Genomic DNA, 23,411 nt, shown 5'->3' with positions numbered 1-23,411 from the left:
CTGGCCATTCTATCTAAAATACCCTTAGCATGTTAACATTAAATGTTGCCTTTCTTCCTGTTTCTCCGGAGAATTGAAATGTATCCCAAAGACCCACTAGAGGGCAGAGCTTTGTGAGGTTCTGAAATTAGTTAACTGCGCAACCAGCCCAGTTTCTGGGAGACTAGAAGGGGGTAATCACAAGAATGGTCGTGACCGCACTTTTGGAAAGCTTGTGACTGTGTCCCCTGGGCCAAAGTCCACATAAAACAAGACGGGCAAGAGACCCTTGCAGGGCCCTGTATCCCTCCTGGTGGAAGGAAACCAGGGAGATGGAAGTGAAGTGAAGTGAAGTCGCTCAGTCGTGTCCGTCTCTTTGAGACCCCATGGACTGTAGCCTACCAGGCTTCTCAGTCTATGGGATTTTCCAGGCAAGAGTACTGGAGTGGGGTGCCATTTCCTTCTCCATGGGATCTTCCCGACCCAGGGATCGAACCCCTGTCTCCCGCATTACGGGCAGACACTTTACCCTCCGAGCCACCAGGGAAGCCTGATGGAAGGAAACCAGGGGTTGGGCGGGAGCTCAATGACTGCCTGACACAGGGCAGGCCAGAAGGGGGCGCTGCAGGCCGAAGGGGATCAATACACCACGGAGGCTCAGACACTGAAGACGCCCCGGCTTCCTCCGGTGCTGGGGAACAACACAGGTGGGCAGGGGCTGCCCCACCGAGCACTCCACTCACGCGCCTGGGACTGCTTTTCACAGCAGCCCTTCCCCGCCTTGAGCAAGGCCTTGCTGTTCATTTTACTGTCATTTTATCTGCATATAAAAACACTGGGTGAGAAAAGCCAGGGTATCAGGGAAATCCACTCCCCGCCTAACGCCGCCCATATTTTCAGCCCTCACCACAAACTCTCACTGGCCTCTGTTGGGCTGTAAGCCTGGAGCCGCCAGAGTCAAGGCTGGAGGCCGCATCCCGAGGGCGGCTGTGATACAGAGAAAACGGTGCCTTTTGGAGAAATCTGAGTGGGCAGCTCTCAATCAGTCCTCGTCTGCCACGGATGGCTCCCACAGAGTCCCACAAAACCCAGAGGTCACTCTGGCCCCTACAAGGCATTCTCACGCTGGAAGACAAGGAAATATGTTCCCGGGACTCCAAGTCCCTTTGCTGCCTGGGGACCTGAACACAGGGTGAGAGCTAATTCCCAGTGATCATTGGCCACCCCCACAGTCAGGGTCCTCATTAACCCATGCCCTCCTAGCGTATCTATCAGAGAGAAATCTGATCTCAGCTAAGGGTGTGGGAAGGGGCAATGGGAATTTTCTTTGTCTTTCAAACTCCGCATTAGAGTCCCATACCAGGTATAATTAAAATTTTCATACCCGCAGCCTCTGTCCAACTGCTGTAAGCCTTAGTTTCCCAATTTATTAAAAGGTAAGAATAAGATTAACTATGTCATGGGATCTCCAAGAGGCCAGAATGTGGTCATGCGGTAATCCTTGCAAAGCCGAAAGTGCCGCTTTACTTTTTGGTCAGCCTCTAATTGCAGGGCTCTGTCTGCCCATCATCTCATGGGATGGTCTGCTTTTCCACCAGAAACTGTGAGGTCAAGGAGGGTGACCCTAACCTAAACAAGTCTATTTCTGCCCATCACCTGGGAAGGACTCCAAATTAATCTTGTGACCTCATAAATAGATGCCTGGTTTCATCCGTAAAATAATACAAAATTTTACCTTCGTTTCCTTAGGGATCCCAGGACAATCCATGGTTCAAAACTCTTCCTAGGACTGCATCTGCTGCTTCATCAGCCATGTCTTATACACAGCTGGCCCATCTTAAGCTTGTGGACACTTAAGAGCCCTACATCTTTTCACAGGGGCTAATCTTAAAGCAGGCCTCCACTGCCTCGAAATGAAAATGTGCCCTGCATTTAGAACTGTATATTATTCTTCTTGCAGGTTTCAGAGCATGTTTGAGCCTGTTTGGGTCACTCTGAATCTCCAGTTGAGTCTGAGTCTCTCCCAGGTTTAAGTCAAATCTCTAGATTGCAGGGAGAGGGGAATGTCCAGGGTGAACTACATGCAGTTAACAAACAATATCTTTTCATGGTCAGATCACAAAGGAAGAGGGGTACTTATCTAAAGCTAAATCCCAAGGGGTGGAGTGCACTGAAGGATGACAGGAGTCTCCACCTGCAAAGCGCAGTGTCAAGGTGAAAGAGATCATGTGGGTGAGACATTCGCACAGGAGCTGGCATATGGTAACTACTGGTGTTATTGCTTTTATTATTATTAATGTACAGTTTCATCAATTTAGGGCCTCGTTTTCTCCTGTTGTTCAGCTTTGACCGTATGTTCACACCCAAACCCAAGCATGGTGTGGTACAGTGGGACAAACACAGGTTCAGAAGCCCACGACCTTGGGCAACTTACTTAATGTCTCTCAGTTTCCTCATGGAGAACAGGCAAGTACTAACAGCATCTCTAGAACTGGTGTGAATAGTAAAGATATGATTATGTATTTGCATAAGTACCTAACAAAATGGACACTGGCTGAGTAACAGTTATCACTGATGAAAACAGGTACTTGGGTAACTTGTTAATTGTCTTAGAAGAGGAAAGACACTTCAGAGAAAATGGCATTGTGTGTAAGGCTACACTAGGGTTCTAGAATTACCAGCGGATTGCAATAAGTAATTTAGGCAGGGTCTTCTGCTTTCTAGCCACTATACCCGCACCCACCCCCAAGACACACACACACCTGGAGAAAACTCTAAGAGTTTCCCATCAGACTGGAATAAAACTTGAAACCCATCCAGTGCTGCTTCTAAAGGCACCTGGATGAACCTGGGCAAATCAGTGAGACTATCAAAAATCTCCATCAGTAGAGAAGGTGTAAAGATCCAATGAGAAAATACATGTAGCAAATGATTTACAAATTCAAAAGTATAATTATAACAATCCTTCCTCTATTGCCCTGATGCCTCAGTGGTAAAGAATCTGCCTGCAATTCAGGAGACCCAGGAGACGCGAGTTCAATCCCTGAGTCAGGAAGATCCCGTGGAGGAGGAGATGACAATCCACTCCAGTAGTCTTGCCTGGAGAATTCCATGGACAGAGGAGCCTGGCGGGCTACAGTCCATGAGGTTGCGAAGAGTCAGACATGACTAAGCTTGGTAAGCACACAGCACTCCTCCACTGCACACATTAAAGCAGTCCCCAGTGAAAGGACCATTTAGGGTGTTTTGCAAAGTGACAGAGTCTGGTGAGGAAACTGAAATAAACATTCTTTAAAAACTGGTGTGTCACTCAGCATCATCTAACTGAAACCTAGATTTAATGACTGATGACCAAAGCGTGTCAGAGCTCAAAATTTTATACCATTTTCCTCTGTGCTGCTTGTAACAGGCTTTAGCACCAAACCTTGCCTAACCCTGATTGCTTTGGGTGCTGCTGTTGTTCCTGTTTTTGTTTTAAGCGCAGTTCTCCATGGGGATTGCCCAAGAGGGAGTGAGCCGTGGCAGCCCCGTGGGTAGTGCTCACCAGTCACAGGTTCAGTCCCAGGGAGCGGATGGCAACAGGCTGGGTCACCCCAGGGCAGGGACGGTGGAGGAGTATATATATGACCCAGGTTACTAGAACTGGATAAACACACCACTGGCGCTCAGACCTGATGGCTAAATCAGAGCAAAGAGGGTTTCAGTAAGAGCCCAGGGTAAGATTCAGTTTATTTAAAATTTCCTCCCAGGGCCATCCTTATAATAACCCGGGCAGTGGTTTCTGTAAAAGCCAGATTAGATCGTCCTGCCCTGCCTTTTAGAAGTTTCCACAACAGATGGAGGGACACGGCCTAGAGGAAACCCCAACTCACATCCGTCTGCATTCATTATTGGCCCTGTTCTGGAAATGCTATATGTTATCTTGAGCCTGTTTGTTTTTATCTGTCAGAGTGGTTTATTGTTAGGGAAATGTGGTGTCAGCTGTCTCTTCCCCACCATCAAAGCCGCTTCATTAAAGTTAATAGTGTTTGACTTACAGAGATCTCTTACCGAGGTAACCCAAGAAAGCCCCTGCTGGCTGTTATTTTTCCGGCAGTAAAGGCACCAAATGGATGCAATAACTGCATTAATCTTTTAGGAAGAAGAAGAAGAAAACCGTGCAGCATGACTCTTGTCTAGTAGCTGCTTAGTAAATGCACCTCGAATTTGCAAGGCTAACTTTACCCCTCAGTTCGGGACAGGGTGTCAAAACTAGACAACCTTTGTCCTGGCTCTGCCATTCAGGGCTCTGTGGGCTGTGGCTTGTCACTTCCACAGTCTGAGCTTCAGTTTACTTATCTCAGAAATGGATTTCAAGGAAGCCCTTCTTTCTCTAACTGGGGAATTCTTTGGACAAAAGTAATCTTATAACGAAAACTGACCTTGAAAGCAGATAAAAGCAATATATTTTCTACCTTGAGGTTAGGAGAGAGACCAGAGGACGTACCTTCTCAGCATCTTTACCCTCCTCCATACCCTCTCCCACCTAAAGCCATCCTCACCCCTCCCGAGAGGGTCCTGGTAACCTCCCTGGGCTCCCACTCCCACTCAGGACTTCCTGGAACATCATTTGAAACTACTGGCCTAGGAGTCTTATCTTTAAGATCTTTTCTGCTCTGACTCTGGATTCTGTGATTAAGTAATTGAAATCAAACCACATGAGGACCGTTTCTAATTAGCGTAATAACTTTATAGAAGACGCTCTGCTCAGTGCCAGACAAACATGAAACAGTTTAGGCTTTGCTTTGTTTTCTGTCTTCTAATCACTGCTGCCAAATCTCCCTTCTCAACCGGAGTAGTGGATCTCAAGCAAGTTCCACCACCTCTGCGTTCCTGTCACCGAGTGCTAGTTAGTTCAGCTTGAAATGTCAAACTGACTCAGCTGGAATCTCATCACCTCCCTCCCCTACAGGGCAGGCTGAGGCTGGAAGCGTGACTCTTCAGAATGCTTCCTCACCCAGTGGGCATCCTCACAGGTAGGAAAACCAGCAAGAGAGCCAAACGCTACAGCCCTCAGCACAGTGCGCACTTGACCAAGACAAACTGGGGCATCCTCACCCCCTCAGTCCCCCATCAGCGCCCTGCCTGCCTTGCCTCTCCAGCCCTCTGCTCTGCTCCAGAGCAAGATCAAGCAGATGTCCAGGAGGAAAACCTAAAGCCAGTTTTCCCTTCTTGCAAACAAGAAGGAATTTCCCCCTTCACTAAATTTGTTGAAGGAAGTCTGTCTCTCCCTCTCGGAAAGAAGAGAAAATCACGAACTTTGTTCTTCCAAAAGGCTGCAATCAGAAAGACTCTCGCCCTCTCTCTCTTCCCCTACAACCTCCATAAAAGGCCTTGAGGATGAGACAGGAGACTGGGTCAGTGAGTGAAGGTAGAGGACCAAATAGGCTGCCCCAAAGTGGGGGATAAAGGGAGGCAAGGAATGGAGATGGGAAAGGGAGGGGCCACAGCTCTCACTGACTTAATTTAAAATCTGCATTTTCAACTAGGGCTCTAGTTGCCAAGTCCAATACCATAGGGGGTGGGGGAGAAAAACTTCCAGCAAACACCCTGCACACATGTAATACTAGGATGTCTACCAGATTATGTTTGTGTTTATACATGTGGCTTGAACTTGGATGGGTACCAGAAGGTGCACATGTGTAAAACTCTAAAGAATCCCAAGCCACACATTTAGTTTTATTTTTTTGACCCAAGTCTCTGATGGAGAAAATAAAATGAGCGAAAAAAACCCATTCATTCAGCACTGTCTATAGAACCTTTCCTTAACACCAGGCACTTGAGCAAGGCAATGACAAATAAAGCATGCTCTCTGTCTGGCCGTGGGTATTCAAAAACCACAGAAATAATTCCATTTGTATAAAACTTTAGCATTACTTTTCAAGAAGCCTTTTATACACAATAGTTCATTAGGATCCTCACAGTCATCGGATGGTTATGGTAGACATAATCACTATTTTACACCTGAAAAATCAGAAGTATGGCAAGCTTAAATGACTTGTCTGGTCCCGCAGATAGCTGAGTACAGGGCAGGAATTAAATTTTTTTTTTTTTTTTTACAAAAGTTTATTCTTAAATGTACAATAGGTTCCAAGACAACACTTCATTCTAGCTATAGGTGGCAACGTATATTACGGCAGGGAATCCAGGTGTTTAAACAGGAATGGAACTAAGGGTCATCGTTGCCTCAGGCACAAGGAACAGCTTGCTTTTTGCCAGATTTCTTAATTCCACCGGTGGCCGGGGGGCCTTTCCCCGCAGCCTTTGCCTTGAGTTTCTTCTGCTCCTCCTTCCGCTTCTGCTCGAATGCCTTATCTTCCTTGTTCGTCTCCTTGGCTTGCTTCTTGGGATGCTTCAGCGGCTTCTTCTAGCCACCTTCGCGGCCCGACATGGCGCCTGCCGCCCCTTCCCCAGACCCTGCCACCAGAAGCAGAGGAATTAAAATTTAAATCATCTGACTTCTGGTTGCAGGCTCTTTCTGTTTGATCAAACTGCAATCGAATGTCTCCTGTGATTTCCTTCCAGCTGCCATTACAATGTATAGCCCAGACTTTCAAGGATCTTTTCAGTTTCAAATATTCCATTCCTTTGTCTACCAAATTTTGCTTGTCAGACCGCTTGAACTAGTTCTGAAAATACAGTCACGTGTACCAGCGTTTAGGTTTGAAAAATATAACTCTTTTTTAGTTGAAATGGATTGAAGTTAGATTTAGACTTTATAATGTTAAGACTAGGCAAGAGTCACAATTTTTCAATCAAACCATCCTTTGGTGTAGAAAATTATTTCACTACACACATTATTTAAGCTATTCTGAAACCTACTCTGACGTTCTTTTTATTAATCTTTTTCCTGTTTCGAATCCTTCCATCAGGCATTTCTGTCAAGCTTCTGAAGGGTCCCATATGCACACTTGCAGTGCAGAAATGTGTTCTTTTTTGGTTCATTGGAATCCTTCAGAATGTCTGGCACCAAAACATATTGGCTTTAATTAAAAGGCTATGATTTCTTTGAATTCCCATTAAGCTAGTGAGAAAAAAAATCTGCATTTAAAAAATACAGTTAACACATTAAGACACAGTTGTACTGAAAAATGGCTCATGTTTTAAAAACTACTTAAGCAGATGAAACTAAGCTGCCTGTAATAAAAATACGCTCATTTTTAGTAAAATCCTTCACTTCTAAATAGAGGGGTTAACTTAGTACATATGTGCCCAATTAGCCATAAAAACTCAACTAGACATGAACCATGCAATCCACCGATTCGCCCTTGACTTTAAAACATAGATTCCATTAACAGGAATGTAATTTAAATGGTTAAAAAGTGATAAAGTACGTAACTATAATCGGATAGGGTTTGGAATACGATACTGCTGTATACCGATGACAAATCAGGTTTGGATTATGACTCCAGCAAAGTCTGAAATAGCTCAAGCCTGATAATTAGTGATCCACAAATTCAAGAACTGCCTTATATTATGTTATATATTGTACTCACTCACACCTCTTTGCCCATGAGCAGAAGCACATTCTCAAACATTCAAAAAAAGGGCCATGTCAATCTTTTAAAATTCTAGGACCTGAATGCCCTAGAAACCCGACTCAGTTTTCTCTATTCAACTTATCTTTAAAACATGGTATAACTCAAGGCAGTTGCTCAAGAAAATATTTAAGAGCGCCCATGAAGTACAGTAAAAGTGCTGCACTCAACATACCTGCAAATTTGGAAAACTCAGCAGTGGCCACAGGACTGGAAAAGGTCAGTTTTCATTCCAATCCCAAAGAAAGGCAATGCCAAAGAATGCTCAAACTACCGCACAATTACACTCATCTCACACGCTAGCAAAGTAATGCTCAAAATTCAAATTGCCAACATCCGGTGGATCACTGAAAAAGCAAGGGAGTTCCAGAAAAACATCTACTTCTGCTTTATTGACTATGCCAAAGCTGTGTGGATTGCAATAAACTGTGGAAAATTCTTAAAGCGATGAGAATACCAGACCACCTTACCTGCCTCCTGAGAAATTTATATGCAGGTCAAGAAGCAACAGTTAGAACTGGACATGCAACAACAGACTGGTTCCAAATAGGAAAAGGAGTATGTCAAGGCTGTATATTGTCACCCTGCTTATTTAACTTATATGCAGAGGACATCATGAGAAATGCTGGACTGGATGAAGCACAAGCTGGGATCAAGATTGCTGGGAGAAATATCAATAACCTCAGATACACAGATGACACCACCCTTATGGCAGAAAGTGAAGAAGAACTAAAGAGCCTCTTGATGAAAGTGAAAGAGGAGAGTAAAAAAGTTGGCTTAAAGCTCAGCATTCAGAAAACAAAGATCATGGCCTTTGGTCCCATCACTTCATGGTAAATAGATGGGAAAACAATGGAAACAGTTACAAACTTTATTTTCTTGGGCTCCAAAATCACTGCAGTTGGTGACTGCAGCCATGAAATTAAAAGATACTTGCTCCTTGGAAGAAAAGCTATGTCCAATCTAGACGGCATATTAAAAAGCAGAAACATTACTTTGCCAACAAAGGTCCATCTAGTCAAAGCTTTGGTTTTTCTAGCAGTCATGTATGGATGTGAGAGTTGGACTGTGAAGAAAGCTGAGCACCAAAGAATTGATGCCTTTGAACTGTGGTGTTGGAGAAGACCCTTGAGAGTCCCTTGGACTGCAAGGAGAGCCAACCAGTCCATCCTAAAGGAAATCAGTCCTGAATATTCATTGGAAGGACTGATGCTGAAGCTGAAACTCCAATACTTTGGCCACCTGATGCAAAGAACTGACTCACTGGAAAACACCCTGATGCTGGGAAAGATTGAAGGCAGGAAGAGAAAGGGAAGACGGAGGATGAGATGGTTGGGTGTCATCACTGATTCAATGAACATGAGTTTGAGCAAGCTCTGGGAGTTGATGATGGACAAAGAAGCCTGGCATGCTGCAGTCCATGGGGTCACAAAGAGTCGGACACAACTGAGTGCCTGAACTAAAGTGATGAAGTACAGAGATGTTCACTGGTTACTGGAAAAATGCACAAGGAACATCAAAATAACCACTTCTCTCCAGGGCTTCCCTGGTGGCTCAGTGATAAAGAATCCACCTGCCAATGCAAGAGACATAGGTTCGATCCCTGACCCGCAAGATCCCACATACCATGGAGCAACTAAACTCCTTTGCTACAACTATTGAGCCTGTGCTCTAGAGCCCTGGAACCACAACTGTTGAAGGCCAGGCGCCCTAAGCCCATTCTCGGAACAAGAGAAGCCACCACAATGAGAAGCCCACGTACCGCAACGAGAGAGTAGCCCCTGCTCACCGCAACTAGAGAAAAGCCCGCACAGCAAGAGAGATCCAGCACAGCCAAAAACAAAGTAAATAAATAAATCAACAACAACAACAAATCACTTCTCTCTATAGCAGACTCCATAGGGATATGCCCACATGGGCACAGGAAAGTCAGTGATAAGAAAGACCTGGAAGGAAGATGTCTCATCCATTTATCATTATTTTTATAAGAGGTAAATGTGAGCTTATGCATCTTACTCATTATTGTGAAATAACACCCTAAACATTTATGGGATGGGGCTTCCCAGGTGGCGCAGTGATAAAGAATCCGCCTGCCAATGCAGGAGACACAAGTCACAAGGGTTCGATCCCTGGGTTGGGAAGATCCCCTGGAGGAGGAAATGGTAACCCATTCCAGTATTCTTGCCTGGAAAATTCCATGGACAGAGGAACCTGGCGGGCTACAGTCCATGGGGTTGCAAAGAGTCAGACACAACTGAGCAGTTTAGCACAATGACAACATTTATGGGATAGGCTTGAACCCATCAAGAAGAATCAGATGGCTCACCAATGAATTAGTGACCTCACTCTGAGAATCACTGCTCTAGGTATGAATAATATTAAAGGCAGGGTTTCTTTTATAAGTGTTTATAAATGTAATTAAAATGAATTATATTGGAAGACACACTAAATTCTAATCATCGTGATTAACTGTCTCATCTTTTTAAGTGGCCACAGAACAGTGTGCTGCCGCCCTCTAGATCATGTAATTCCAGGTAGCTCCCATCCTCAGACTCCACTCCTCAGGTCTAATCCAAATCCCGTTTGTTTAGGCTCAGGAGATCCCTCTGGTTTTATATTCTTTAGGGAAAAAAATATCTTGTGACACCATTCTCCAAATACTATGCCACATCGCAAACTTAGAGAATGACTAGGAATAGTGTGCCCTACTACAGGACCTGAGCCCTGCCAAAATTACCAGAGGAGAGGCTGAATCAAGTGGTCTACCTGGTGTCCTGAAGAGAAGCAGTTTCTTGGGGGAGAGGGAGGAAATTGGCATGTGAACGCTGATGAATCAATCTGTTTAGTTCATGTAGAAATAAACCCACTGGGTATGAAGACCTCCATTCAAAGTTCACCAAATGTTACTGTGCTGCTTTATATTAAAAGTAAAAATGTCAAACTCGAGAAAGACATTCTATCATTGCTGGCTTTCTAACCAAGCTCAGATTCATTCCCTCCTCTCCATTTTTTGCTGCACCTCTTCAGAGTGGTATTGTATCTTGCCTGGACCATTGCAGTAGCCTCTAAACTGTCCCCTCTGCCCCGAGTCTTTCATTTTTCACACCGCTGAAAAGTTAATCTTCCCAAAGTCCAGCTCTGATAAAATTACTACCCTGATCAAAAAACTTGAATCATTGCTTCCCATTGCCTGTCAACAGAATTAAGATCACATTCCTTAGTCTGGGATTCAAGGCACTTGCCCCTTTCCAGTGTCACTTCCTACATCACTCCAAGCAATCTGCAAGGCCCACCCCTCTCAGTACAGACTCCCTGCTCAGCACAGACTCCCTGCAGTTCCCCCACCTGGAGTACTGTCCCCTGCCCTCATTACATCTCCTCTTCAACCCTCTAAGACAAGATTCGATCCATGCTTAAAGGCTTAGAAGAGAAATTCCATCTTTTCTATAAAAAGTGCAAAGAGCAGTTCCTGGTTCATAAGCACTCAATAAATATTATCTGTTATCATTGTTGTTACTGCCATGAAGTCGTTAATCTTCAAAGATGGAACCAACCCCTTCCTCTTATGGGAATTTTAATTTTAGCTCTCTTAAGATACACATAATTACATGTTATTCCCTTTCATAGTTATTTAACTATATATTTCATCTTCTCTTAACAGACTGTAAGCTCCTTAAAAAGATGTGATTTCATTCATTTGTGTGTCCTCTGCGTCAGAATACAAGGCCTTAAACAGATTTGAAGAAAATGTTAAGTACTGCTCTAAGCCACAAGGGGGCATGGTCGAGCTACTCTTAACGGTGGAATCAGACTACAATCAGTAATATTGTCTTTAGAAGTGAAAGGTTTTTCTCCCTTAAAAGTTTATTTGTAAATCTGTTTAAAATAAATATATATGCATTATGTGTGATTACAACTCTATTCATGTTGACATGGAAAGACAGGTGCAATATAGTGAATTTTAAAAAGGAATAAGCAAAATAGAATTTATATGGTCTGGTTTTTATAAAAATCTATTTGGGCTTCCCAGGTGGAGCTAATGATAAAAAACTTGCCTGCCAGTGCAGGAGATGGAAGAGACACGGGTTTGATCCCCAGGTTGGGAAGATCCCCTGGAGGAGGGCATGGCAACCCACTCCAGTATTCTTGCCTGGAGAATCCCATGGACAGAGGAGCCTGGCAGGCGACCATTCATGGGGTCACAAAGAAATCAGACATGACAGAAGCGACTTCGCATGCATGTAGCACATTCTTAAACATTCATGGGAAAAGTAAAAGTCTGGAAGAATATGCACCATGATGTTATGACCTGTTATCTATAGCAGGGGATGGGGGAAAAGAGGGTAGTAATATGCAGGATTTTATTTTTACTTAGTACTTTTTTGGATTTTTAAAATAATCAATACATATTAATTTTATAATTGAAAAATAAACCTATTTACTTTAGAAAAATATGCAAAGTGTTTCTCTCTCTTTTCATCTCATCTCCATGTTTGATGTATTTGAAAGTAAATATACAACTTTGAGAATTTTCTTATGTACTAAAGCAAAGATTTTCAAAATCTCTTGATATGTTGCGCCAGGGGTATCTCAGTAATTTTTCATGGCACCCCTGAAATGAAAGAAATACCTAACAGTTAACACTTGTTAAGTCGTTGAGTTCAAACAACTTACTAGTTCAGTTCAGTTCAGTCGCTCAGTCGTGTCCGACTCTTTGCGACCCCATGAATCACAGCACACCAGGCCTCCCTGTCCATCACCAACTCCCCGAGTTCACTCAGACTCACGTAGTTATGCTCTAGTAATTTAATAGCCATTTAAAAGAATAATACGGATAGACTGAAAAAACTTAATTTCCTTCTCATATGATCACAATCACTTATTCATGGACTGTGTACACCTACTGCACACTGTACAACTTCTTAAACATTGGAATTGGATTGGACACTGCTCCCCTCATTTCCTACTCCATGCTGGTTCCACCTAATGACCGACTTTACCACTGCAGCCACCAAAAACCCAGCTCCGCAGATATATCATTAAAGGAATGCAGCACAATCTAACGCGGAAACTACGAACACCTCGAGCTAGTGGTTCTTGAGCATCGCACAGTATAGCTCTGTTTTCCTTAAAAATTTATAGTATCTCATAGCACCCTGCAAGTGCACTGCAGCACCTCAAAACACCGAAGGGCACAATTTGGCAATCAGTAGATTCACAAGATAAAGCTGATTGTTTTCTGTGAGGCTGGTAAAAGGGGAAGAAACCTCATTAAATTTTCCTTGAAACTATTCCAACCTAATAGCTCAGTCAAAATTACTTTGTTTTCTCTGAACCAAAGTCTTCTGGGAAGGAGAAAAGGATGGTGTGGGAAGCTGAGCTGACCTCCAGGCTCAGAGTTTCCACCTGTCCCCACTCCACCAAGTTCAGTTCAGTCACTCACTTGTGTCCCACTCTTTGCGACACCACGGACTGCAGCACCCCAGGCTTCCCTGTCCATCAACTCCTGAAGCTTGTTCAAACTCATGTCCATCGAGTTGGTGATGCCATCCAACCATCTTATCCTCTGCCGTTCCCCCTCCTCCTGCCTTCAATCTTGCCCAGCACTTCCAATGATTCCGTTCTTTGCATCAGCAGGTCAAAGTATTAGAGCTCCTGCTTCAGCATCAGTCCTTCCAATGAATATTCAGGACTGATTTCCTTTATGATTGACTGGTTTGATCTCCTTGCAGTCCAAGGAACTCTCAAGAGACTTCTCCAACATCACAATTTAAAAGCTTCATTCCATGGAAGTCCTCTTCTAATCTCTTCTCTCCAACTCAAAACTGAGTCCCAAGAGCAGCCACCAAAGCAGCATGTCCCTGGGAAACACCCAAATTCTTCTCCATGTTTTTCTGAGCCTGGATCTCCAAATATCCTACTGACTTTTCCATCTCTCTACCCAACTGTTTTGAGGCTTTGCAAAGATCTAAGGAGAACTTCTAATGAGCCAGCCCTGGTCCCTTCCAAATCAAAAAGGACTTTCCCCTGCCAGGAATCACCAGTTAGGTCCTGGGACCAAGCCCTCCAATCAAGTTCAGAACAGCTGCTATCCAAATCCACTTGAAATGGGGACATAGAAGAATTTCTTCTCTAAAGTTGAATGAATCCAGTTTCACATCTTGATTTAATGAGATGATTGGTGATTTTCTATTATCAACTCAAATATAATTAAAACGAACCCCAAAGTCTTCGTCCACTTGTGCGGAAGGAAGCTCTGTGCAGGGACTGCTTAAAGAACTTAATATTACAGGTAGGTGGAAACCACCCAAATATCCATATAGAACAACAAATGTGGCATATACATACAATGGAGTACTATTCAGTCTAAAAAGGAAGGAAGTACAGACCAGGCTACAACACGAATAGACCTTGAAAACATTATGCTAAGTGAAATAAGCTAGACACAAAAGGACAATTATTGTATGATTCTACTTACATGATGTCCCTTGAGATTACATTCATTGAAAATGGAATGGCAGTTGCCAAGGGCTAGGGTGGGGAGTGAGAATGGGGAGTTATTGTTTAGTGGGTATGGAGTTTCAGTTTGGGAAGATGAAAAAGTTCTGGAGTTGGATAATAGTGATGGTTGTTGAACAATGTAAATGCCCTTAATGCCACTGAATTGTACATTTTAAAATATGTTTAAAATTAGCTTTTTAAAAATCATGGAGATGATTTTTATGGTAAGGGGAGCCTTTGATTTAACTGGAACCATGTCCCTGGGTTGGGAAGATCCACTGGAGAAGGAAATGGCAACCCACTCCAGTATTCTTGCCTGGGAAATCTCATGGACAGAGCAGTCTGGCGGGCTATAGTTCATGGGGTCGCAAAGAGTCAGATACAACTGAGTGACTAAGCACAGGCTTCCCAGGGGGCTCAGTGGTAAAGAAACTTCCTGGCAATGCAGAAGTCACAGGAAATGAGGGTTCAATCCCTAGGTTAGCAAGATCCCCTGGAGGAGGAAATGGCAACCCAGTCTAGTATACTTGCCAGAAAAATCCCTTGGACAGAGGGATCTGGCTGGTTACAGTCCTTGGCGTCGCCAAGAGTCGGACACGACTGAACGACTGTGCACACAGGCACACTGATGTCCCTGTCACATGGAGAGCTTGCAGCAAACCGAGAGATGAGTCCATTTGGATGACTTGGTGTTAAACAAACACATACATGAAGTTTCAAAACCCTGTTCTAAAGAAAACAGTGTCTAAATAAGTGGACGAATAATAGAAACAGGGCTTCCACCTCTTCTAGCCATCAGAAGGAAGAGTAAAGTATTCCTAAGGAAATTCAAAATCTCCCCCAAGTTTCCCAGCCCGTCAGGAACAAGTGTGAAATTCTCACTTATCTTCCATTTAAAGTTTGATACTGCACTTTCCCTTTGCTATAAATCCGAGGCGTGATGAAGTAGTGTCTAGAATAGCAGCCTGAAGAGAGGGGCAAGTGCTCACTGACCTGGGCCCCAAAACCCCGTGACTTGGGCCCCAAAACCCCGTGACCTGGGCCCCAAAATCCCATGACATGGGCCCCAAAACCCCGTGTCCTGGGTGTGAGGTGGCCTGGGCGCTGTGGCCTGGCCGTGCTGTGGGACTGGTGTTAAAGGTCCACAGAGCTCTGTTTGCTCTTTCTTGCAGGCCTGGCCTCCTGATGCATTTCCAAACTCTGTTTGGAGGAAAGGGGCTTTTTGGGGTCAGCTGGGGAAATGCTACACGATACATTCTGTAAAGGCTCAGAGAAGTCCTGCAGAATAGAAATTTCAACTCCAGCTTTCTCACATCCTCCCCAAATGATCATTTAAAAATGTCCCTAGCTCTTCCTCTTCTCTATTTGTCACTGGTCTCCAATATCAAATATTCAGAGTTTTTTTTTTTTTAGTTTCTCCTTTGGCCAACATATACCATCAGTCCTCAAACTAGAAATTTGGCTCCAGCCACACCTCTCCCATCAAAACTTCTTTTTTTCCTATACTTCCTGCCATCATGCTAGTTGAAATCCTTATGATCATCCCACTTGACTAACCCAAAAGCCTCCTCGCTGGTCTCCACATCTTATTTTCTTCCCTCTTAACAACCACCATCAGAAGAATGGTTCTAGGTCAGGTCAAAGTGCTGGGCATGTCACAACTACACTTAGGAACCCTCAATGGCTCCCCAGTGCCAACTGGCTAAGGAAGACCAGACCCCTCAGCGAGGTCCTCTGTGCTTTTCACTCCAAGCTGTCCTCCTGGTCTCATCTCCCACACAACATTCTAGTCAACTCAACTATTTACAGGCCTCAGGATTTCTTACCAGCCCCCTATTTGCGCTCTTCAATGAACTCTGAAGTCCAGCTCAGATACTAGAATCACTGTGAAATCACGGATCTTTTCTTTGCATTCTTCCAAACACTTCACTTGTTGGAATCTCATAATACAATCGGCTTTGATTAGTGTCACGTTTCAAAACCATCAATAGTATATCCACATGTTACACACTGAAGGACTACAAATGACTTTGAATATCAAACTGTCTTATTCATCTCTGTATTTTCCCTAAGTGCCTAACACAAGGCTTTATACATAAAAACATTTAATAAATGTTGAATGCCCTGTTTCACACTATCAAATTCTTAAATCTCTATTATAGTCTTAAGCCAGCAATAGTCAATATTCTTTTTCCTGCATCCTGGACCTTTCTTCTGCTGAAATCTTAGATGGAATCCAAATATATGTTTTATGGAAAGATTTCATATGTGTTTTTAGATAAAGAGTAAATAAAACACATATAAGTGGCATCTCATTTTATATGCATTTATTTTAAATTAAAATGGACAGCATTTTAGCATTTCTCATTATTAAGTGTACTGAGAATAGTAGGCAGTTTTGATGAACATAAAATTTGAAGTAGAGGGTTTGCAATCAGTCATTTCTGGATCCAGCTTATTTCTGTATTTTGACTTGGTTTCATACAGTTGAGACTATCCCAAGTCACATAGACAAGTCATAGTGTGCAATTCTATGCTAGTGGATCATTGATAGGGTAAATAATTTCATTTTTAAAGTGCAAATACAACTCGTTATATCAGCAACACATTAAAAAAGCCATTCACAGCAGTTAAGAACACAGACTCTGATGTAAAACCAAGATATCCTGTTTATCCATGCAGACCTTAAGCAACTTATCTGGCCTCAGTTGCCACATCTGTAAACCAGAAATCAAAATGATTCTTCCCTCATAAGGTTGTGCAAAAAGACGATGGGTCACACAAATCAATGCTTCAATGGTCCTGTCTGTTAAAACGTAGTCTATAAGAGAATCAGAGTGTGCAATCTTAATGTTTTATCATATATAGAGCAGTTACTAAGATATTTATAAGATGTACAAAAAACAGCAACATCACAAAACCCACAGACCCACCCAGGTTAAGAAAGAGAAAGATGACAGTTACTTTTGAAATGTCCAGCGTGCCCTTCCCACACCTTTTCTTCCCTACGAGGTAACTGTTACCTTTCCCACATTGTTCGGTTTTTGTTTTTTCATTTTTAGCACTTACCCTGGCCCTAGTATATGCCAGCGGAGAAGGCAATGGCACCCCACTCCAGTACTCTTGCCTGGAAAAATCCCATGGACGGAGGAGCCTGGTAGGCTACGGTCCATGGGGTTGCGAAGAATCAGGACACCACTGAGCGACTTCACTTTCACTTTTCACTTTCATGCATTAGAGAAGGAAATGGCAGCCCACTCCAGTGTTCTTGCCTGGAGAATCCCAGGGACAGGGGAGCCTGGTGGGCTGCCAACTATGGGGTCACACAGAGTCGGACACGACTGAAGCAACTTAGCAGTATATGCCAGGCTTTAGGTACTTTCCAAAATTTACTCCAATTTAACCATCATAAGCACTCAATGAAGTAGATAACATTTTCCTTCTTAAACGTGAGGACTGTGGGCCACAGAGATGCCAAGGGGCAGTCTGCAAGTGGAGGCACCAGGATTTGAACCAGGAAGAGAGGGCTGCTGCTTCCTTGGTTTTAAGGGCTTTCCTGGTGGGTCAGGTGGTAAAGACTCTGCCTGCAATGCAGGAGACCTGGGTTCGATTCCTGGGTAGGGAAGATACCCTGGAGCAGGAAATGGCAACCCACTCCAATATTCTTGCCTGGAGAATCCTATGGACAGAGGAGCCTGGTGCGCTACAGTCCATGGGGTCACAAAGATCTGCACACGAGCAACTAACACAATCCCTTCTTTCTAGTGGGCCACCAGAGTCCCTGTCCACCGACACAGCCAGGCTTGAAACACAATTTGAAGCTCACTCTCATGCTGCATACTTGAATGAACATTTATTAGAAACATACACCACCTGCCGAACATCACGCTGGGTACCACAGAGCTGAAGTAAAAGCTGCTTCTCTGAGTGCAACTGCAGTTCCCCCGGTTCCTCCCTGCGCTGCGGTCCTAACCCCACCCCTCAACGTGCAGGGCCACCTGACAGACCCTGGGAGCCCAGAGTGGCCTTGAAGAAAGGCCAGCAGACCCAGACACTCCACCGTGGTGTTGCCCAGGGTGGTTCTCAACAACAATCAATCCCCAAGGAACCACGGGAAATTCCAAACTTTTCTGCCCCCACTCCCAGCCTCTTCCTCATCAAGGCTTCCTCCGAGAAGTGAACCACGTAGGAATCCTCAGGAATCCACAGCCTTTGCCAGCAAGAGGCCAGGCGCGGCTTCGTAAGTGACCCACCCCACAAGGAAAGGCCTGGACTTGAGCACATGTCACTCCCCTAATTACTCCCTGTGCTGGGAGTCCAACAATAACAGCGCATCTTTCACAGGCACCTCCCACCGTGAACTTGGGAACCTCACATGCAGCCAAGCGCTAGGAAGTGCTAAAAAGGTCAGGGGCTGTGAGTGGCCAGCAGTCCCAGGCCTCTGGGGGAGAATCCCACTAGCTCTCTAGTCCAAAATCTGGGCCCCCAAAAAACTGCCTGAGCCCCAGCTCCTCCAGGGCCTACTTCCTGAGACTGGGAGGGTCACCATGGGTGGGGCCCTTAGAAGAGCCAGTGGGTCACACAGCATCTGCACCCAAGCTACCCAGGGGAAAAGGAGGTGGGGAGTGGGTAGGGGGGCCAGGAAATGTTTCCAGGATCACATTCACTTAGCAAACGCTCCCAAGGCAAATGCCCTTTAATGTTCTTTAAAGTCTAGTACAAGGTAGAGTTGAGTTCTTTAGAGTGCAAAGATCAAAGTGCTATATTGGAAAATTTGTTCTTGGCTTTAGATGCAAAAAGAATGTGTGTGAATATATATTTACATGTCTCACAGGGTCTTTAAAGAAAGCCTTTCATGTCCTTTATCCTTTAAACTTTTATAACATAGGTTGAAAGTGTGATACAATCTTTAACTTCTCATATATTGAGAGATCTTTTTCTCAGAACTAATGAAGACTTCTGTTTTCTTAGGATGTAATTAACCTCCCTGTTCTAGAATTTGAAATAAGAATGCCCTGTACTTCTAAATGCAACTATGTAAAAAGTATGTGCGCACATGGACCTAGGCAGTGGGAGATATAGGACAGGGGTAGGGTTGTTTTCAATATTGTTGTTAAACCATTTCAATGTTGTTGTTAAAACTGGGGAGAAAAGAATACATTGTGCACCACTGTGCGATCTTCTTGTCCTCGATGTTAATAAATGTGTTTTTCACTGTTGTTTATACTCCATTTCTAACATCACTACCATCTTACATCTGCTCCAAGCCGCAAAGTTGAAAAGTGCACGAGGTCTTAACCAACCCTTGTGCACCGAGTGCGCCTGCTCACGTATGATCCATGTGCACCCTTCTTTCTCACTCTAGACAGAATTTCTTGGGGAGCCCTCAGAGCCTCCCCGCCCCAGCCATATTTCTCCCTAGGCTCTTATTAAAACCAGGTGCGCGGGAGGCGGGCCTTTTTGGACAGAAAAGCCTTCTCTGGGCCCAAAGCTCCCCCTTCCGGTGTGTTTTCTAGCGGGAACTCCGAGCTGAGCAAAGAGAAAGCAGGCAGCTGGTCTGGCCGGGCAAGCGGGGGTGACCTTGTCGAGACGGCCACGCGGCTCTGGCTGTGCAAGGGCAAGGTGCACAAGGGCAGAGAGTGAGGCTGGGGGCGGGGAGGGGGGTAAACAGCCGGTGGCTCGAGTCATTCCCGCTCCGTGCAACGCAGGAGCGGGGACCGCGGGCTCCCAGGCCTGGCGGAAGAAGAGCGGAGAGAAGCCGCACCGACCCCGTGCATTTGAACTTGAAACCCGGGCTGGCGGCGGACTCGGGCCAGACCGCCGCAGGAGCCGCGGAGACCCCGACTCTCCCTCCCGGGGCTCGCCCGCAGCCCCGCGCCTGCTTCCAGAGCGTCCGCCGGATGCGCAGCGCTTACCCTCGGTGGCCGGTGTCGCTCGAGTCTCCTGAGACCGGGACGGCCCTTGTGGGGACCGGTTGTGAGTGACGCGGTGACCCGGGCCGCGGAGCACACAGCGCGTCCGCCCAGGCCGCCGCAACCCGGCGCCGGAGAGTCCGAGCTTCCGGGGGCGCGGGGCTGCCCGGCGCGGGGTCGCTGTGCGATTCTCTGCTCGCGACTCTTGACCCGAAATACTAGGGAGCCCAGCAAGGGGCTTAGCCTGAGAGCTTCGCCCCGCAACCTAAAGCTCGAATCCGGCCCAGCCTCTGAGAGGGCGTTGGCTACTTAGTTGGGTCAAAGATTGGCGTGCTGGCGCTTTGATCCGACTCTTAAGAGTGTTCAGAGTAGGAGACAGGCCTCAGGAGAAAGAGGAGCATTGTCAGGTCGCGAAAAGTTAAGGTGCAGAGAGGAACAGAGACCCCAAAAAATGTACTTCCGATTTCTGAGTGGTTATTTCCTATTCCTTGGACCAAACATCAAACCGGCCTGTTTTCTCATTTTCTCTAACTTCTGTTTTTTAAAGCCCAGTTACCAGGGTCTTGATAGCCTTTCAGCCTGACAGCCTTACTTTCTAAGGGACTGCATGCATTTTAAGTGACCTCAGGAAACAAACAGCCAAACAGACAAGGTTAGAAAACCCAGCCCACCCCAAATGTTTGCCTAACACACTGGGCTCTGTAAAAATCACTCCAAAGTGGATCACTCCAGCACATCTTCTGGCCTTGGTGCCCTGTTGGATGGGAAAAAGTGTTCTCAGCCTTAACCCCAAGATCCTATGACAATTAACAAGTAAACTTCAGAGAAGTTTCCAGATTAAAGCTACTCTAATGATTTCTGGCAAAATACTGCCTACACCAGTTTCTCAAATTTTGGTCCACAGACCACCTCCATTAGACTCCTGGGGGAATCCTTGTTGTATGTTCAGGATTTAGAGCTTAGAGTTTACTCTGTAGCTGACAAGTTAGATTAAGAGCGATGAGCCCAGAAATTTGCATTTTTAACAAGCTTGGCTTGTGAAATGTCTGCTCACTATAATTTGAGAACTACTAGACTTGGCTCGCGGAGAAGGCAATGGCAAGCCACTCCAGTACTCTTGCCTAGAAAATCCCATGGATGGAGGAGCCTGGTAGGCTGCGGTCCATGGGGTCACTACCAGTCGGACGCGACTTCACTTTCACTTTTCACTTTCACACAGTGGAGAAGGCAATGGCAACCCACTCCACTGTTCTTGCCTGGAGAATCCCAGGGATGGCAGAGCCTGGTGGGCTGCCATCTGTGGGGTCGCACAGAGTCGGACACGACTGAAGCGACTTAGCAGCAGCAGCAGCAAAATGGTGCTTGTATTCCCGTCTGGAACCCTCCCTCTCAACAGCATTAAGCATTCTTTTTTCCCCGAGTGTAGACTATGAGGTTTGTGTTCCAAACAAACTGTGCTTTATTTCCTCATTTCATGAATTTTTTAAACGAAATTATGCCAAAAGCATTACTTCCCACTGTATAGAGCTCTGAGCACATACTCATAATAAAGTAGATGCGTGATACTATGTGAGATGGTTGGATGGCATTACCCACTCAGTGGACGTGAGTTTGAGCAAACCCTGGGAGATAGTGAAGGACAGGGAAGCCTGGCATGCTGCAGTCCATGGGGTCGCAAAGAGTCGGACACGACTTAGTGAGTGAACAACAACTAATGTTGGGCTGTTCATCATTCTGAACCACACATATTCTTACTCTGCTGCTGGAGACTGAATGTTCTGTGATTTGTCTCTTAACCACCACCACCACCGCCGCCCCCCTGCCCTCCACAAATTCACTAATCCCCAGTGTATCATGGCATCTGGTCCCATTCCTTCATGGCAAATATATGGGGAAGAAATAGTGACAGACTTTATTTTCTTGGGTTCCAAAATCACTGTAGATGGTGACTGCAGCCATGAAATTAAAAGACGCTTGCTCCTTGTTATGACAAACCTAAACAGCATATTAAAAAGCAGAAACATTCCGACAAAGGTCCGTTTAGTCAAAGCTCTGGTGTTTCCAGTAGTCATGTATGGATGTGAGAGTTGGACCATAAAGAAAGCTGAGCACCAAAGAATTGATCCTTTTTGAACTGTGGTGTTGGAGAAGACTCTTGAGAGTCCCTTGGACTGCAGGGAGATCCAACCAGTCCATCCTAAAGGAAATCAGTCCTGAATATTCATTGGAAGGACTGATGCTGAAGCTGAAACGCCAATACTTTGGCCACCAGATTTGAAGAACTGACTCATTGGAAAAGACTCTGATGCTGGAAAAGATTGAAGGCAGGAGGAGAAGGGGAGGACAGAGGATGAGATGGTTAGATAATATCACTGATCCAATCAACATGGGTTTGACCAAGTTCCAGGAGTTGGTGATGGATAGGGAAGCCTGGCATGCTGCAGTCCATGGGGTAGCAAAGAGTCAGACATGACTGAGTGACTGAACTGAACTGAATCCCCAGTGTAGCGTTCCCCAGTGGCTCAGCCGTGAAGAATATGCCTGCAATGCAGGAGATGCAGGTTTGATCCCTTGATCGGGACAATACCCTGGAGGAGGAAATGGCAAGCCACTTCAATATTCTTGCTGGGATAATCCCATGAACAGAAGAGCCTGGCAGCCTGCAGTCCATAGGTTCACAAAAGAGTTGGACAGGGCTTAGTGACTTAACAGCAATAACAACAACCCCCAGTGCAGTGGTGTTTGGAGGTGGGACCTTTGGAGATGGTTAGGTCATCAAAGCAAAGCCCAGTAGGATTGATGCCTTTGTAAAAGAGGCCCCAGAAAGCTTCTTTATCCATCCTGCTGTGTGAGAACACAGCTACTAGATGGCTGCCTATGAACCAGGAACTGGGCTCTCCCAAGACACAAAACCTGCCTGTGTCTTGATCTGGGACTTTGCAGCCCCCAGAACTGTGAGAAATTTCTGTTATTTATAAGCCACCCAGTCTATGGTGTTGTATTACACCAGCCCAAAGGGACTAAGATACCTGCCAGTTTTTCTTCTACTGCTTCACTCAGCCTCAATTAGCACAGCTTTTCTTGGGTAAAATGGAAGCAGAGTCTGTGATCAAGATGGTTTCCAGACTGAGCTGCACAACAGAAACATCTATGGAGCTTTTAAAATTCTGATGCACACAGAATCTCAGCAGTTCCAAATATATTTGTTTGCAGAACCTATTTCATGAAACATCCTGTGGGATTAATGAGCTATCAAAAATAATACTGTCAAAAGTAGCACTGAACTGAATTTGAGGAAATAGTTAAAGGCATAAACAGAATATTTGCAACAAAAATACTCAAAACTCAGTTGCTTATAAAGAAATTGGAAATAACCCACATTTATCCAGCAGTAGAAAGTGGGTTAAATAAATGATGGTACATTTATACGAAGGAATACAAG

General features: G+C 45.0%; 1 protein-coding gene and 1 pseudogene across 2 annotated transcripts in view; both read right to left on the bottom strand.

The window, feature by feature from the left end:
• LOC113905440 overlaps window positions 1-20,420 on the bottom strand; it is a 194,349-nt gene extending 173,929 nt beyond the window's left edge. Inside the window, exon 1 of one of the 2 annotated variants that reach the window (XM_027562736.1) lies at window positions 19,973-20,420. The gene's annotated coding sequence lies outside the window, so the exon portion shown is untranslated. The remainder of the gene's footprint in view (window positions 1-19,972) is intronic. The other variant, XM_027562735.1, reaches the window with a different exon arrangement.
• LOC113905441 lies at window positions 6,075-6,819 on the bottom strand (annotated as a pseudogene).
• Window positions 20,421-23,411: the final 2,991 nt, after the last annotated feature.

The sequence above is a fragment of the Bos indicus x Bos taurus genome, chromosome 15 (assembly GCF_003369695.1).
Source record: "Bos indicus x Bos taurus breed Angus x Brahman F1 hybrid chromosome 15, Bos_hybrid_MaternalHap_v2.0, whole genome shotgun sequence".
In the NCBI taxonomy this organism is placed as follows: domain Eukaryota; kingdom Metazoa; phylum Chordata; class Mammalia; order Artiodactyla; family Bovidae; genus Bos; species Bos indicus x Bos taurus.
Note: the sequence above shows the minus strand (reverse complement) of the source record. Positions and strands in the feature narration are given on the sequence as shown.